The sequence below is a fragment of the Melospiza melodia genome, chromosome 6 (assembly GCF_035770615.1).
Source record: "Melospiza melodia melodia isolate bMelMel2 chromosome 6, bMelMel2.pri, whole genome shotgun sequence".
Taxonomy (NCBI): Eukaryota; Metazoa; Chordata; class Aves; order Passeriformes; family Passerellidae; genus Melospiza; species Melospiza melodia.
The window spans coordinates 20,716,353-20,732,068 of NC_086199.1; positions in this window are offsets into that span (position 1 = coordinate 20,716,353).

The window sequence follows — 15,716 nt, forward strand, 5'->3', positions numbered from 1 at the left end:
GCTGGTAATGGCTGTGGAATTGATATGCACTGTACTCTTTCACAGAACTATTTACTGTTCTTTTGTCATTGACCTAATCTTGAAAACAAAATTATTTTTACACTGAGAGTCAATGGAAGGTTTAACAGCTTTGAAAAAAACAGCATTCCATTTTCTGTTTGATACTTCTTGCTTAGTCCATTCTGTGTAATTTTGTTTCCCCACATCCTCAGCAAATATGCAGCATATCTTCTACACAAGAGCTTTTCCTTGAGACCTGCCTTGAATGTATTTTGTCCTCCTTTTTTTGGTACTGTTCACTCCCCACTGAGCAGGGATATTTACAGCACAGCAGTAGCTAGTACAGGAGGGCAAAGTCTGCCTCCTGAGATATCAGTGACCTGGGAATAGCATGGTCTAAGTATATTTTTATGGCTACAACCTTCCTCTAAAGATAGAGAATATTTTCTCTATCAGTTGGAGAGATTGAGTAGCTGCATCTGCTCCTAATCATGCAGGTGGTAATAGCTCTGCCATTGCATAGCATTTTCTCCTTTCCTTTGCTTTAATTTTCCAATTCTGCTTGTCACTGCTTGAAACAAAAGGCATTTAATGATGTGATGCAATTTGAAGTAGGCAAGGGACACCTGTCTCTGGTTTGATCTTTCTGCAGTACTTCATAATGGAAGTCACAGGCAGTTCATTACGAAATCTAAATTAATGCTTTATCTGTAAATATGTTGGGAGGGTATGTGAAGCCGAACAAGGAAATGAGAATCTTTAGGAAATACCATCTAAAGATTTCTGGCCTCTTTGGATTCTCTAACTGCTGTATAAGAACCATCACTGGCAGACCAGCAAGGATTGCAGTCAGTGCATGGATGCAAGCCCACTGGAGAGGGCAGGTCAGTGTGGCGATGTTCCTGAGCCTGCAGATGCTGTGTCACTGTGCTGCGGAGCTCCAGCTCCACTCAGGGATTTGTTCTGTTTGGAACTGCTAGGTCAGCAATGTGCACCTATCTAGGGGTTGTATATTGTGCCAGCTATACTGAGGGGAATAAAGAGAAAAGCATACCTGAATTTACATCAGCCTAGAATCAACTGGAAATGCTTCTGGAACTGAACCGTGGCACTAAATATGAGAAGACAACTTCAGCTTTTCAGCACAGATGCTATGTAACAGCACTGAAAACAATTGCTCTGAATTTGCAAGAAAGGACTCAAGTAAAAAGCTGGATTGTTATTATTTTAAAATGTTCAGAGAGTGGGTCTGTAATGTCACTTATCTACCATGCTCAAATCTTTTCTCTAAAGAGAGAATTATTTTAATGGTGAAATATGATAGCTCTTTCATAATTTATTCTCTGAACCTGGCTTGTGTCTGTGCCTAATGTTTTTCAGTGTAATAGAGAAAGTTAGACTTGGCCTAAAGTAGTTACAGAAGACCAAAAAGTGAAAATAAACAACAAAGATGGCAGTTTTATAACTCTTTATACTTAGGTTTTTTTCAAACTAACGTTAAGTATTGGAGTTCGGATTCAGTGGCTGTTTAATGCAATCTGATATTTTTAAATTCAGTATTTGTCAAACTCACACTACAGAATTGTTGCATAATTTCACTTTTTCATAATTAAAATAAACTGTTTCTGAAACCTCTTAACATCAAATATAGTTCTGCTGTTTATCCTGATCTTCAAAAGATAAGCAATATGGTCCTCCCTTCCTCTCTCACGTATGTGCTAGAGAAGATGTAAGCATCAGTGCTGAAAGCCATCCTATAGCAAACACAGTTGCTGTTATCTTTTCAGGGTCCTCCTAAGGAGCTGGATAAGTTTGCAGCAGTGAGATTTATGTGTCAGGAAGGTTTGCCTAAAACAATCAGTGAAAATCTCCAAAGTAAGTTAAAGCTGGGGAAATTCTCACTTGTTGGGGCACCTAGTCTACCCTTGTTTTCTGTGTACCTTCAGGGAGCAAACCTGGGAAAGGTTTAGCATGACAACAAAACATCCCAAAGAGCTATTTGCTTTTCTCTAGTCTCCACAAGAAAAGAAGACAAGAGGGGTCCCACCCTTAAACAAGATTGAGAGCCAAACCTCATTTTGAAGATTATTTGGCAAAAGAAACACAGACAAGAAAGCTTCCCGCAGCTAGTTTGTTTGAATGGTGACCTTTATCTTTCTCCAAATGAAACTGAAAACTCTTCCTACGCTGTGTGACCTCCAGTGAGATTAATCAGTTGCATCACAATGAGATGATGTTATATATACAAACAAATATATATATATTTGTTTGTACTATGTCCTTTTCCCATATGTGGGTTCCATGTTAAGAAATTTTCTTCTTCATCTCTCTCCCTCCCATCCCTCCTATTTTCACTCCTTCTTAATACCTTTTTTTTTCACTATACCTCATCTGTCCACTCACTGCCCAGAGGTGTGACAGTGGGAAGAATTTTATAGGCATAAGAAAGGAATGAATACACTTCTGGTTTTGGACCAGTTTCATAATCTTTTGCAGTTTAATGAGTTACCTCTGTTGCAGGGGACCTCTGCGATAACTTTGCCAAAACTGCAACTGTTATAATGGACTCCAAATTAAATGAATTTCAAAACTGGCACAGAAAGCATAGCTTTACATGTGCTCCTCCTAGGAATGGATCAGAGAAGGATTTTTTAGTTGCAGTTGGTTAGAATGTTGGCTAGGAAAACATTAACTGTCCATTAAGAGTGAATAAACTTTTAGTATGAAGTAGCATGCCAAATTCAAGTCTGAAATGTGATCGTTTTCCTGCATTCTCTTTCTTAATCTAGATTTTTAGTCAATTCTTATTTCCAGTAGCTGTTTCCCTTGGAAAACATTGTGCTTGAAAAAGCTCTGTTTGTGTAAAGAGCTCTGATTTCAGCTATTATTTCTGGTAGTTGACTAGGATATAAAATTCTCAATGTTACGCATACCATGTAGAACACAAGTGCAGCATATATAATTTGAAATAAGTATTAAAAGATACAGCTTATGGGAAATATTGAAACTGATACTTACTGGTAATATCATTGTGATTAACCCTTTGTGATGTCCTTTGTGATCCCTCTCAAAGGCATGTTGAGTGTAAGGACCTTTACTGCACACTGGCTCTTCCTTACTGACAAAACTGCTTTCTGTTCAATTGATTTTTTTCTTAATTGTCATTTTGATACATTTTCTGGCAGATCAGTTCCTTTTTTGCTCGTCATGTGAAGGCCTATACATCCTCTGCCTTTGCAACCACTGTTATAGAATCTGCCCTCTAGTTATGACAAATTTCTGAATCTAGTTCTGGGAAGGTGAGGGAGAGAGATTTCTTACCTGAATCAACAATGATTTTCACTAGATTGACTCGAGAAAAACCAGCATAGTAGGTGAGCACACTTCCTTCATTACCCTTGCTGGACAAGGGCTGTCCATCTGCTTGCATAGTGCACAGTCCAGTAAAGCCCCAATTCCAAGGGAGACTTTTTGGCTCTAAGATGAGTGGTTAACAGTAAATCTGCCATAGAGCATGATGCAGCTTTGGTAGTGAGACAAACAAATGGAAAAGGTCTCTTCAGTCTCAGGTTTATATGCTGCAGATTTAAGCTGAATTCAACTCTGAACCAGGATGTCCAAGCAGGAATATTTCACCAGATCAAAAGATGGGTGCATCACAAACAAGCCACATGGAACTGAAGTTAGTGTATAGAAAAATGATTTTCTAAGGATTGGAAAGAATCCTGAGAAACTTTGAGGTAGATGGAGAGATTTAAATTATAGATAAGGTAACAGCAAAAAACCTGCTTTGATGTTTTCTTTAGTTAAGAAGTTTGTCTGCTAGGGTCCTTCAAAACATTTAATGATGGCCAAGAGCACAGGGAGTGCTGTGCATCATGATGAGATTTATAGGAAAATGGGATCTCAGTGCAGGTGCCAGCTGGAAAAACCTCAAGAGCTCCAAAGAACTGCCATCACAAGTAAATGCAAGGTGAACTCATTGACTAGAGGCTTCTAGCAGCCTTTAGATTGACTCTTCCTGGTGCTGTAAGAATTTGTTATAACAATTTTTGAAAGGAAGCTGTTTAAAAGCTGTTTCTCCTGTGAAAATATTCGGTCACTTCCAAGGCTATGCAGTCGACAGCACAAATGGGTGAAAGGGCTGGGGCTCCTCTTTCTGCAATACTTTGTGAACAGAAGAGGAGAAACACCTCACAGACTGATTAAATCCTTTTGATATCTTTCTTGTCCGTCAGGAATACACTCATATGCACAGAGAACTGAGTACAGAGCTCTAATGGGACACAAGTTAGTTTCAAGACATACAGTCAATGAAAACCTATATAAGGGAATACATTTTGACCTTTTTCATACCCATCTCCAAGATAACATCTCTCCCGATGAGCAGTGGTGTTAATGTTTCTTATGCTATTTTGTTGTTTTTTTCAGGAGGTGCTCTTATTTATAGTGTGAATACTTATAATTTAGCAGCAGAGAGGTAGCAGCCTCAGCGTGACACAGCTTTACTCTCACAAAGGCAGAAATGCTGAGTCTTGCTATTCAAAAGGCTGTAAAATGAAAATTGCTTAATGTAGAAGTAGCAGTGCTAGGAACCTTAGCTATGCTTTTATTAATATATGTGCACCTCCTTTTGGCAGAGATTACACTGCATTTAAAAACTGCTGCAGATGCTTTTTGGGGGATCTAGGCATGTCCATGTGGGTGGTGGGTTTTTTTAAACAGCAGCAGGAGATTTCAATCATGCTGCAGATTTCACTCTTGAAAGAATTCACAAAAGGTCCCATCCTTAGTCTGCTGAAAAGCTATAAAAAGACATGCTTAACTGGTCCTGTGTTGGGGAATATATAAAAGGATTTCCATCTAGCAAGCAAACAAAGGTACATCAGAATGAAAAGAAAATTCACATCTAAGGAAGAACTGGGAAAAAATAGTAGTTTTCGTCTCTTTAAATTAGACCTTGGACGAGAGCCTGAAAATTGAGTCTCTAGAAGGATTAGGAAGTAAGCATCTTCACTTTTCAGTCTATTACAAGATTATATCAGAGCTGCTGATGAGTTGTTAAGGTGATGAAATACCTAAAGCTCAAGGCACCAAACTTCTGCTGATGACTGTATTTGGTAGCTGTTAATCTAGCTTCTTATTGCAGATTTTAAAAAATTAAGTGTTCTGACTTAATCCTCTCTCCTTGGAGCCAGTGGTTCAGAGATTTATATAGTTTACCTCTCTCAATAGCTCAGTATCATCTTTCCATCTTCATGTGTCCACTTGTCTGTGACAAACACATGAATAAAGAATTAATGCTCTCTCTCTTCACTCACCCCACTCAGTACAGTTTTGCATCTTACTCAATAACAACAATTGTGAAATTTCAAACAATGATCCATCAAGTTCATTCTGAATGCCTGGGGCTTCACAGAAAGGCAGCAGCCATGTCACATCTCTGTGCCCACAGTTCAGTATTGTGGCTTTGAAATGCAGAACTGGATTTCATCTCTGGTCTTTGGTGATCTGCTGAAATAATAATGCATAAATGTTGTTAACCCTCTAGCAATGGTCGAATTATAGAAGCTGAATGCATGAGTGTTTTCTTCCAAGACTTCACAGCAATCTATCTCAGATATTTTCCAATTTGTGCTTGAAAAAACTTGTTGGAAAATTCGATGTGCTATCTGTTGGGAAAAGTTTCTCCTTTGCACTCCCTTAGTATTTCATACACACTTTTCAGAAAGAACGTTTATAAATTATCATTTTCACAGAGAGAAAGGAGTAAAAGATAGAGCAAGGTGAGAGTAATTTTAATTTAGATTTCTTAATAGACACCTCAGAAAACTCACATTCCTTGTAATAGCTGGAATCTTACTGCTTCTGTCCAATTCGTGTTCATGTGCCTCAGATGTTGAGTAGGAAGAGGCAAAGATGGGCCATAATAAGATCTTGTACACACTGATAGTTGCAGTGACTGGGCAGAAGAATGGGTAGGAGACAGGACATGGCAAAATGACCCTCAACTTTCTATTTGAATACTTGCTTTGAGAACTTATTCCATCAGGCACCCAATCTGAGCACCAACCTGTGACCTGTTCAGACTGCCTATAGAGGTTTAGTAGACCCTCTGGATCCTCTTTCACATGAAGGCTGTTCCAGTTTTATACCCCATCTTTAATATTTTTGTTTCTATTTTATGTAAATCAGAATGCCTTCATTGTTCATGGGTGCATTTCATCTGGTTCTAAATCCTGAAAATCTCATATATGGTTTAGCCCTAAGCCCCATAGATACTATTTAAATGGAGACAATTCATCACTAAATTCTTTCCAACTCTTGGTGAGACATGGAATTGTTGGCTTCTGAGCAAGCTGACAAATCAGAACCACGGAATATCCTGATGTGGAAAGGACCTACAAAGATCATTGAGTCCAACTCCTGGCCCTGCACAGAGCAGCCCCAGGACTCACACCATGTGCCCAAGAGCATTGTCCAAACGCTTCTTGAGCTCTGTCAGCCTGGTGCTGTGACCACTTTCCCTGGGGAGCCTGTTCCAGTGCCCGACCACCACCTGGGTGGAAAACCTCTTCCTAACATCCAACCTAAGCCTTCCCTGACTCGGCTTCATGCCACTCTCTTGAGTTCTGTCACTGGTCACCAGAGAGAGGAGATCAGTGCCTGCCCCTCCTCTTCCCTCAGGAGAAGCTGTAGACTGCAGTAAGGTCTCCCCTCTGTCTCGTCTCCTCCATGCTGAAGAAGGGGATAGAAGGGAAGTATCTTTTCACTGTGTTAAATTTCTTGAATTCTGTTCCCTTAATGCAATTTTTTAAAAATTCAAAGCAGTGCAGGATTGAGAATCAATACGCTTTACCTTTAGTGATCTTAATGAGAGTTACATGCTGGAAAGATTTCCTGGAAATTTCTGTCCCTCAGACATTTTCTCTCTCTGCCAGTTTGCCAAATTCAGACACAACATAAAAAGAGTGACTGGAGATGAAATTCTTTTCCTTTTGGCTTCTTATGTGGCCATATGATCCAGTAAGAATTGAATGGCAGATAAATGGTGCTAATACACATTTAGAAATGTGCATGGGTAGCTCAAACCTAGCTAAAAATCAGGATTTTTAGCACTTTCTGTGACTCTCCCAAGTCACAGGAGCAATAGAAACTTACAGGAAAGCACTGTGGGAGAAAAGAAAGCTGGTGAGAGTTGTAATGAAAGAGCTGTGGCACCTGTTTAATGTAGAAGCAATGGCAGTAACACAGTTTTATGCAACTGCTTCATCTTTATCTTTTCCTTTGACACCTTTGTTCCTTTCTTCCCATTGTCCTAATGCAAAAAACACACACTTTTTCTTTTATAGGGAAGTTTGTTTTGTTTCTCCCTTTCAGTTCTTTTATTAATTATATTTAGGGAAATTGTTCGTATCTCACATTCTCTCCTTTATGTGTCCAGCCAGATGTGAGATGAAATTAGCCTTCATGGGTTGTAAAGCACTTTTTAGAGCTAAATTTGGGGCTGGAAAGGAGTGTGGTGTTTATGCAATGTAAACAAGCAATAGAAGTCAGCAAGGCAGAAAGGATGATTGGGACACATGTCTAAACTGGCAGCCTAGAGACCATTTAGGGTAAGAGTGAAGTATGCAACAGCTGCTGGTTGTGGCAAAGGAGGCTTGGATGTATATAGCTTATCTGTGAGGGGTGCACTCAAAAACCACCTTAGATCTAGTCCGAGACAAAAAACCCAATATAAAAGAAGTATAGTTACATTATCATTGTGATTTTATAATGAGCTCTGTTCTCAGATGTGAGGTTGATTTTTTATTTTGTTTTTAAGCTCAAGCTACTTGATCTACCTCTTCCCTATGCTACTTTTCCATGAAAGAGGTGGTAGCTTATGTCCTTCTCACTTTAAAAATGCTTTGAAACTAACAGTAGTGATGCAAAAAAATGCTAGTGATAATTTCAGTAGAGATTTGTTGAACTGTGGTAAAGGAGAAAATATTTTCAAAGTATGTGGAGAAATGGACCACCCTGTTCTCACATGGTGTGAACTGGAAAGGCTCCAGTTTGTGGATCTGTCCTGATCTGAGCATCAGCTGACAGTCCAGCTCACTCTTTCTGAAGGACATTTCATAAATGGATGGAAAAGTAAAACACAAGATCTCTGCCTCACCATAAGCTCTCCCTGCTAGAAGCACACGGTGCTCCAGGCAACGAATGGGATGCTGAAATCAGAAAAAAAATGGCACTATCAGAGCTCTGGCATCTGAGAAGCTGCACGCCTGTGGAATTTTCAGCTGGTTTGTAATAGTGTTTCAGGACTGGCACACTAACAGGTTTAAATGTGTTTTAATCCGCTTATGTAATTTAAGCACCTCTGGGAGTGGTGAGCATTCATTAAATTATTTGTTACGGTGGGAGTTCTATCATATTGTGCCAGATGCTGCTTTGCATGAGATGTGTTATTGTGTCTGGTCCAAACTAAGCTGAATAACTCCATCAAATTCGATTAGGCTATAAAATAGGTCTCTGTATTAAAAAGCACCAGAGCACATCCTTGGCTCTTCTAAGCACCTGAAAAGTAACTTTATCAGCCATGCTACAGCTGACAGTTTTTTCCCTTCCTTTGATATTATTTTTGACTCTTTCTACATCATTACCCTTCCTACAGACAAATGTTCATAACAGGTGATTTAGTTGAGAAGGAGAAATACAGTGGTGTGAAATGGCTCAGAGGTCTCCTTTATTGCTGTACATCAAAGATCATTATCCAAATGACAACAAATTTGATTTTGTAGGAAACAAAGAAAAAATTCTTCAAGTCCATATTCTGTATTATTTATTCTCCCTCTATTTTGTGAATTAATACACTCATGAGCAACATAGTCCTGCATAGTTCCATAGTTCCAAAGATCCAATCCTGTGTTTCTTCCATGCTCAGGTTGCCCTTGATCTGAAAGGGAGTTTGGAATTTGGTGGGAATATGAAAGCAAACCATCATGTAAGGCATATGCTCTCTTGGCATGGGTTGCTACTGAGGTAAGATAAGAGCAGAAATCTCATATGTAAATAATGTGCACTAGTGCAGTAAAATTTATTTTCACTTTCTTTCTGAAACAATTTCTCTAATAGTTCTTCGTCATTTATTTATAGCTGAAAGTATCAACAACTACTGGATAGGCCTGAACTATATTTTTTGTCTTAAATGCTCTGTTAGCTCCCAAAGAAGGATAGTTGTATCTGTTTGCAGAGCACCAAGCATTGTTCCTTTGTGACTTTGTTCTCTGTATTCTGTGCTGGAACCAGTTCAAATTGACTCTCTTGAACTGACTGTTTAGACTGAGGTCAGTATGCAAAGTCTCTATTATAACCCATTCTCCAGTGTAGCCTTTTTTTTTTACCTTCTCCATCTTCCAGGACCAGCCTGGAATTCTGCTTCCTGCCATTCTGCCCAGGCTCTCCATCACCTCAGGCTCTCTGGGCAGATGGAACCTCATCTGTCACACTCTGCCCACCCAGTCTGAGACACTGACATCTTTGTCCCCTACTTCTTGAAGGTTCTGGATCCTATTCACATCCCTACTGCTGCTTCCCATAGTCCCTACACTTTCATTTGTTTAGACAGTAAAATATACAAAAGACAGTGTGCCAAATCCAAAATCATAAAACAGAATAACTGCTAAATAACATACCCTACAAAAGCTATGTGTAGGTTTCTGTAGGTGTCAGCAGCTGCAAAATGTGTTGGGTTTGAGTCCTGTAAATCCTTCCTTGAGAGAAACATTTATGGTTTGAGCAAAAGCCAGGGATATATATTTTTTTATGAGTTAAATAAATAGAAGCATAAGTTCTTCTGTCACATTTTGAAGATTACTCTTCTCAAGTTGCAAACATTCAGGCATCTTTTGGAATAAATATAAAATATTTTTATGGAGTGTGGAGGAAAACAAAAACCCACAAGAAACATGATAACCATGTATATCATCTGTGTGATAAACTGAAAACTAACAAATAGTTTCACTGGAAATTTGGCCAGCTTCAGGGTTCTCAGCTGCAACTATCTGAAATGAAGCTGAAAACATTCACAGAGCATCCCTGAGCCTCTTAAAATCCACTTGTAAACCCAAATAGGTTTAAAAGTAAAGGCCACTGGGATGTGTTTGTCTGCCCCTCTCTTCCTCAGCCATGCAGCCAGGCCTTGTTTGATGAGGAGCTCCAAGGTCCAGCCCTGGCACTGGGGGCTCCTAATGACCAAGGAGTTTGGCTCTGGGCTGTCATCCTCTCTATGGCCATGGTGAAATCAACTCTGGCCACTTTTAAATTAACTTGGTACTGTCTGCTCAGCAGTGCTCTGCTCAGCTAATCTGGCCACTTTTGAGTAACCTCCAAGTGGAGGACATGGTGAGGAACCCACCCCTGACAGGAGCCCAAGCTCCCTGGCACAGTGTCAGACCCACAGAGAGAGAGAAAGAGAAAGAAAGCATGAGCTCTGCCTTCCCTCTTGGACTTGTTTTCAAGTCTCAGGCTGCTGAATGTAAAAACAGGAGCACATGCTTAGTTCTGTGCCTGTTTTATGCAGCTCCTGTGTCTTTTCATTGACTTTAGCAACACCAACACTCTCCTTGCATTTACACTACTGGAATACAGACAAATGTATAAAAGAGTAGCAAATATGATTCATAGAACATATGGCTGACCTCACACAAGACTTCACTGGGTCCCTAGATGTAGTGACTACATCCATTAGACCGTGCTTCTCCTAAAACATTTAAAAATGAAAAAATCCATCCTGCTGGTGAAGTGATAGGGTCTGATGTCACCCTGTGAGTGACAGTCAAATTCCCTGTGAATGACAATTTAAGCAGTGCCCATCTAAGATAACTACTTGCATTGAACACATTCTCCTGCAGCCAACCCCTTAAAAGTCACACAATTAAAATAAAATTTTGATATGCACATGGATTTTTATCACATGCATCTGGAACCAGTCAAACGTTTCCCTAATGAAATGCATCAGGGCAAGGACAAGTTTTAATAATACACAGAAATGTTAAGAAATGTCTTTGATGGAAAGCCAATTTTTCAACTAGGGCAAGCAATAAGCATAATCTTTGAGGAAAGGTGGCACATGTTTTAATAAGCCATTTTAAATGGGGTTCATCAGCTCTGAAAGAAATACTAACAACAGTGCTACCAGGTTTAACAAAAGTGAAAGGAAAGGATGTTTCTGAAATGCCCAACTCATTTAGGACTTAGAACAGTTAATGAGCTCCTGAAATGGGAGGACTTGTACCAATTAATGTCTCAGAATAGCTGGAGTAAATGATCCCAGTTCTTTTCTCCCTGGAGTAGAACGAAATGCTGTCGTTACCCTATTTGGGAGCAACACCAACCCATTATTTACCACCTTATGGTAGCCAAGATGACTTAGTATCTTGAGTTCCTTGTGTTAATTTTGAGATTGTAGATGGAAAGTTGTGGAGTTCATTTCTGTTTTGCTGTTGTTTCTTATGTTTGTACTAAAATACAAACATAGTTAAAATGTAACCATTAAGATTTTTTATATGTTTAAAGGCAGATAATTCATCATAGATGCTTTTGTCTCGCCTAAAAGGAGAAGAAATGTTGGTTTGGCTTTCCTTTACTGCTTTGATGCTGAAAACCATCCTGATTTATAAACATTTTACTATTAATAGTTTAATCAAATGCAAAATATTCCATTGCAATGTAAGAAAGAGTAGTTATGTATTACTGGCTGAAGTTTGTTTTTTGCCCCATGTTTTGGGTTCCTTAGGTAATTTTGAGGAAATGTGGTTTTACTGACATAAGGAGAGGCAACAGCAAGACTATGAAGAGAATTTAATGGGCCTCAGAGTAAATCTTGTTTTCTTGAGAAGTGTTTTCTTCTATTAGTCCTTCTCACAGTGAATTTCATGGTAGTCACTATCCCAGTTTGATTTCTCCTGAACAGAAATTCTCTGCAGCTAAAAAGCTATGGCATGGTAGAAGTCAAGGTAGATTCATCTTTCTTTGCCAGAACTACTTTGTTCTCTTCCATGTGTTCAGATGTTGAATGAAGCACCAGCTTCCACAATGATATCACTTTTTATTGTATCTTTGGAGTTCCTATCTTGAGATATCTTGAAAGAATGCATTATTGTTGAATTGCCATTCCCTTATAATTTAAGGCAATGTAAATATGTCTTTTGAAAACACCCAAATAGTGACACTCACATCTGCAGATAAGACAGAGTAGAATAAATAAGTAGTAGAATAAATCAGAAGAAACCAATTATAAATACTCCTCTGCTACTCAGTAGGGAAAAATATTTCCAAACACAGTGTTGTGAGTTTAATTTATGTTGTTACAAAAACTTTGTCTATGTAAAAAAAAAAAAAAAAAAAGACATGATTACATAAAATGATAGTGAATAAGATTGTAGTGTAAGAGCCCTAACACAAATTCTGGTGTGTGGCTGAGTAGCAGAACAGGCAAGAAGTTGCTGTGCAAATGATATATGCCATTAGAGAGCCTGAAGGGAAAAACAGTATGCTTTGCTAAAGTATGTACATGACAAGAAAATATTTTTATGAAGAAAATATCAAAACTATTCACAGACTTTATAATTCAAGAAAGACACAGTTTTAATGACTAAACAGGAGAGCACAAACTACCTGAGACCAACGCAGTTCTAGTGTAGAACACAAATGGGGTCATTTAGGAGGGCTCCTAACCTCAAAACTACTCCCAGCATTGGAGGAACAGCTCAAATGGACCAAGACAGTCACAGATGATGAGGTCTGAATGGCAGACACACCTGCTGACATTCTCCTACCTGCCAATTTTTTATAACCTTATAAACAATCAGCAGGTGGGGCAAACACCACAATTTCTACTTTTACCATCCACAGCAAAGACATTGCTCTGTAGGAAGCTCTGAGTTATAAGAAGCTGTGAGATTTCTGGTGAGCTTGGACTGAAAAACAAAACTAGAGCCTCAATTCCTTGTGATTAGCAATGTTTCCACAGCGCTTGTGTGAGCACAGTGGGGTCAGCTCATTCTGCTGATCTGAAAGGACTCAGGGCTCTTTCAGTTCTGTGCAGAATTCTCATGGATCAGAAGTCCTTAGCTTATGCTTGGTGCAACTAAACAGCTGTGAAGTTTGAGCTTTCATTGTTAGAAAAGTGAAGGCTGGTGTGATTTGAATTTGTTATCTGCAGGGAGATACACTTCAATGAAACATATAGAACAAAAGCAATGTGGATGCCAACAGCCTCAGAACTAGATCATGCCCTCAACTTAGAGTCTGCATAGCTCTCTGGATCCTTTCAATATGAAAAGGTCCAGTGGACCTCTAGGAGGTATATTCTGATGTAGATGCTTGTTTTAAGAGGATGGAAGAGGAAAAATGCAATGGAAAGTTGGATTGGCATCACAGCCTCAGTCATGCTAATGGCAAAGAGCCCTAAGATTTAAATAATTTAGGATATTGCCTTTAATTGGTTCTGGTTATGTAATCTTCTGTTAATCTCTTTCCTCCCACTGTTTCTCTGAGGGAATGTGCTCTAATGAGTAAATGTTCTGTCCATTTTATTAAGGATGGAGTGCTAGCCATAAAGAGAGTTCCCATAAAAATCACCACACAGAAGAGGATTAAATGACAAACACCAGGAGCAAGAGCTCCAATGGCTGGAGTCATGTCATTATTAGAGACTTTAAGCTTCTGTCTTTTGTTTGGGAAAAAAAAAAAAGAGTTTAAAAACTACTGTGTAGTTGAGGAAAACATGTTTTGAAAACACAAACATGCCTGACTTATGTACTGTATCGTAATAGAAAACCAATTCCAGTTTCATTGTCTAAATTAATGCAACAGTGCTCTTAATTTCAGAAAGTTCCTTACAGTGCTCTGCAAGCAGACATTGCACCCTCCTCCTACCCCTGCCCCAACACACCCCCACACACATCCAGAAAAAAAGAGATCTCCTAACTTAACTGAGGTGCTTCATCTCTGGCCACCTGTGGGTGTTGTCCCAGAGGTCAGGGTCAAAGTCCTCAAATTCTGTTCTGCTCTGTGGACACAAGAAGTAGCCAAAATTCTATTCCTGACCAAATGTTCTTCCTGAGCATGTTATGTACACTGAAAGTCAGGCAGGCACGTGTCCTTGCTGAGCCCAGGCAATTAGGCTCCCTGCAGGAATCACTTGCAGTGAGTTGTCCTTCCACACTCCAGTTTTAGAGCATTGGCTTTGCATGGGCTATGAGTGAAAAAAATCTCAGCCAGCAGTTTTGCAGCAACTGAATCCAAGGTGCTCACTTTTTTTTTGTTAGGGACTTGCTGCTTTTAGGATATTTTGTCTTTATTTAATCTCCTTTTGCCAAGCCTTGTCAGCAATTCACTATAAAGACAGATGAAAGAGTCAACTAAATGACTACAATGGATTGTCACTGATAGCTCTTATGGGCTTAAGACAACAAAATGGAAGGATTTTCCAAAAGTATCTGTAGCTTGATGTCATAACCTTTTTACACCAATTAGGGTTCATCTATGGGAAGAGACTGGTTAGTAAGAAAGAGGAAATTACAGTACATAATGATGGGATGAGGGAAATGATAGGAATATGATAGGAATATCCCCTTTGTCATTCGGGGGAGGGTTGAGGACTGGCAAACTGACCTTTGTCATTGCACCTCACTAGGAACAGAAGACCAGGATGGCCTGGGGGGTACAGTGACCCTTTGCCAGTATGGCTCAGTTAGAAGAGAACAGAGCCTTTGTCTGTGGCTGTCTGGGACACAATCTGCCCCTTCCAGCTGTGCTGGGCACTCCTGATAAACAGCTCTCTTTTCTTCCTGTCATGGTTTAGGAATGGTAGTATTTCCCCTGAAGTCACTCCAGGCCACACACTTCTCTCCTTCCACCCTGTCCCTCACCCTTGTCTGTGGCAGAAGGGAGAGGAGAATTGGAAGCACAAAAGATAAAGATCATGGGTTGAGATAAGAGCAATTTAATGGCAACAGCAGTGAGATAAGGAAATGAACAGTAACAGGAACAAAATAGAAGGTTCAAGAAAAGAAACATTGTTATGCATCCCCGAAATTCCCAACGCCAGTCCCACCTCTCCCTCCAGCTCAGGTACCCGGTACCCATCCTCTCCCTCCCTCTGCCCTGGAGCCAGCGTTACCCCAGCCCCTCTGCCCAGCTGACTCCCTGGCAGGAACTCCTCCTCCTCTGAAGAGGCTCCTTTTCCCCACCCCAGCAATGATGTGAGGTGGTACAGGATAACCTTTACCCCCTTCTGACTGCTGCAAAAAATTAACTCTGTCCTGGCTGGAACCAGAACACCTCCCCACAGGAAAGGATTAAAACCACGAATATGCTCATTTCCCCAATAGAAGGGTGAATCAGCTTACCTGGTTCTTAGAACTGGAAGTTTGTTTGTGTGCTTACACCTATGTATGCAAGCATTTCTGTGATTATATAGCATAGTTGACATTTTGCTGAGGAGATTAAAGAGTTACACATCTGTAGAGAATTTTAGGGTACCTATTTTTATCCAGGCCCCTCTGCCTTCCCTGCAAACACTGCACACAGTAGATTATTGTTAGGTGAATTTCCAGCATGAATCAAAATTTCAGCAGCTTTCATCAAGCTGTGGACACTGAATCTGCTTAATGGCTTATTTATTATAAGGTTCCTTAAGATCTTTCTGCAGTCTTTCCCTG